We start from the raw sequence: 3379 nt of genomic DNA on the forward strand, positions 1-3379 counted from the left end.
TATATTTTTCAAAAAGATCTTCCGAGAAACCAGCATCCGCGCCCAGGGGTTATCTGGCGCGGCCATCGAATATCTAATCTGAGGAGAAGAGCCCGTTGGAGAAGAGGCACCGGCTGCATCGTGTCACCGCGGTTATCTCCTTCGGATCGATCCCTGTCATCAAGGTAGATCGGTTTTCGCCTCGAAAAAACGATCGAATACGTGTCTCGCGCGCGGTGATTTCAACGACTGGTTTCGCGTGTCGCGGTTCTCCTTAATTTGTTTCGAGAGAGTAAAGAAATATCGGAGAATTTTCATCGTAATTGAAATAATTTTACTTCAGCTTTTTTCGCATTGGAATCGAATATTGATGTAATTTTCGTCTTCGACGGATTTCCGATTTTAACTTTCGATCGTCGTTGTTTGATGCAATTATTAATTGTTTTATCAATTTGGTAGGTATTAGAAATTTTTTCTAGAATAATGTTGAAAATATAAGGGTCGAATTTTTAATAAGAATGATTAAGAGAGAAGGATTTCCAATTTTAACTTTCGATCGTCGTTTGATGTAATTATTAATTATTTTATCAATTTGGTATTAGAAATTTTTTCTAGAATAATGTTGAAAAGGGTCGAATTAAATTTTTAATAGGAATGATTAAGAAGGATTTCCGATTTTAACTTTCGATCGTCGTTGTTTGATGTAATTATTAATTATTTTATCAATTTGGTATTAGAAATTTTTTCTAGAATAATGTTGAAAAGGGTCGAATTAAATTTTTAATAGGAATGATTAAGAAGGATTTCCGATTTTAACTTTCGATCGTCGTTGTTTGATGTAATTATTAATTATTTTATCAATTTGGTATTAGAAATTTTTTCTAGAATAATGTTGAAAAGGGTCGAATTAAATTTTTAATAGGAATGATTAAGAAGGATTTCCGATTTTAACTTTCGATCGTCGTTGTTTGATGTAATTATTAATTATTTTATCAATTTGGTATTAGAAATTTTTTCTAGAATAATGTTGAAAAGGGTCGAATTGAATTTTTAATAGGAATGATTAAGAGAGAAGGATTTCCGATTTTAACTTTCGATCGTTGTTTGATGTAATTATTAATTATTTTATCAATTTGGTAGATATTAGAAATTTTGTCTAGAACAATGTTGAAAATATAAGGGTCGAATTGAATTTTTAATAGGAATGATTAAGAGAGAAGGAAGGGTGCGTTGCCACGTAATTTGGGAGAGAGAAGGTGGCCCGATTAATTGTTGGAAAGCAGAGAGAACGATTGCGCTGTTCCAGCGACACACGAACCGTATCTAACCGTATAAATATAAATATCTTATCGACTGGGGGAAGATATGAGGGTGGCTTCGTGCCCGATGGGCCGTGAAATTGAGGGTCCACCCTTCGCCGGTCCCACAGAAAGGACTACCATTGTGTCACGGTTTCGTATTTATAATAGCAACAATTCTAACTAATCGCGAATCTTTCCACCACAGATACCAAACAACTGAACGCAACCAACTTCGAAAGGAACTTGTGAGTTTACAAGAATAATACTGAAGATACTTTAAATAATTTTTGAAGAGAAAAGGAGTTAAACGCGAATAAATTTAATCGTGGATTTTAATTCGAAGGTTGAAAGATATCGTTCCCGTTCCCCTGAATTTCACTTGCAAAGGAGAAAATCTATTTTTCATTATGATCGCAATGTGTTTCGCGAGGAAATAATGTGTAAGGAACCACCGTGGATGATTTTAAAAAATATGGTCTGACAATTAGAAGCGAGAAGCATCAGTGATTAACGTGAAAAACGAGCACCAGTCATGAAGACCGATGTTAAATTGCGATTCCTTTTCTTTTTTTTTTTTTCTTTTTTTTTTTTTTTTTTTTTTTTGTTTTAGTTACATGCAATTCCACGACTTTCACGGAAAACGATTCGCGTGGTTCGCCGATTTATCCGGTCATCGAGCTTCCGGAAGAATAAATTAAGAGTATGATATCGTTCGCTTTTTTTATTTCATTTCAAAACGTAATGTTAGATGGAGACACGTTAAACGAGGATGGAAAAAGATTCTTCTTTTATAAAGCGATAAAATTATAAAAAATAAATGTTTTTTCGCCAAATCGATTTCGCGGCTGACAAATTGTCCCTTTGCACGAAACGTCTTATTACATACGTATACTATACTGCTTAGTCAAGAATATCAAGATACTTATATTATTTGCTTCGAGAAAAAAAAATAAATAAAAATAGAAAGCCTGTGGTGGAAAGATTCGTAATTAATTAGAATTGTTACTATTCAATTATGTAAATGCGGAAATTGATATTTTCTACGTCGTGAAATCGTTTTAAGTATATTAAAAAAGAAAAGTCTAAGAGTTTGAGAAACAACGTTTAAACAAAAAAACTTAACAGCATTAAATTCTAATTAATAGCAAAAATTAAACATTCCATAATTTTCATAAAGTTTGGAAAAGTGATAAAAAAAAATTAGGTAATTTTCAGAACTGTTTCCAGAAGAGGAGAGACGTTTTAGAAAGGAACAATGGCGTTCACATAAAAATCAGTTCATTATTCAAATGGACACGGTCGACGAGTCGAGGTCTTTGGTCCCGGGATAGATGTTCCTCAGTTTACTACCCTCCAACACACTGGACTGTAAGGTAACCGCACTCAGAATCGAGCAGATGGACTAACTACCCTCGGGAGAGCAGCTCGAGGGCCGAAGGCGCCGAGATCAAACCGCCCCCGTGTCGTCTGTCGGGCATCAACCCTCGAAAAATGACGGCGTACGCGCCTATAAATTCTCGCCTATCGAAACGGCCGATCTGGGACGTCTGATAATGGTACGCGAAACGTGAAATCAGGCCGCGATAAAAGTGCATTTTTTTCCTCTCGAAATTATGGAAAGAAAATTCTCGAAAATTTTATTAATCCGAAATTTTGACTCGATGCGTTTAAATTTAAATTTTTTCTTAATTTTCCTGCTTTCAAATTTTACTTAAACGTTAGATCTTATCCTTGTTGAAGTCCAACATTGTCTCTTGGGATAGAGTTACTTTGAATTTTCCTAATTTCTTTCAATTCAATTCAGATTTCGAGTTCAGAATTCAATAAATTTCTCGATAAACTTTCGAATCTCTCTAATTTAAAAAAAGTTGAAAAGTATACATCTCCAAAAATCTGACAATTCATTTTATTTATTATCTCCTCGAGCAATCTTTTCAACCCGTACACCATCGAATTCGTTAAATTCGCCAAGCTCCACGGATCCATTAAATTCTTTCAACCCTTCGTCGACCCGTTTCTTTTTTCAAAGAATCGGTTTTTTTTTCTTTCTTCCTGGAGGAGGATTATATCCTCGAGGATTCGCAAAAAAAAAAAAAAAA

The 3379-nt window shown here is 34.4% G+C and overlaps 1 protein-coding gene across 1 annotated transcript in view; it reads right to left on the reverse strand.

Annotated features, from left to right (window-relative positions):
- The window catches only part of LOC102681125, a 52898-nt gene that overhangs the window by 8563 nt on the left and 40956 nt on the right, over positions 1–3379 (reverse strand). The window lies entirely within an intron of this gene.

This window comes from Apis dorsata, unplaced genomic scaffold (assembly GCF_000469605.1).
Source record: "Apis dorsata unplaced genomic scaffold, Apis dorsata 1.3 scaffold_397, whole genome shotgun sequence".
Lineage (NCBI taxonomy): Eukaryota > Metazoa > Arthropoda > Insecta > Hymenoptera > Apidae > Apis > Apis dorsata.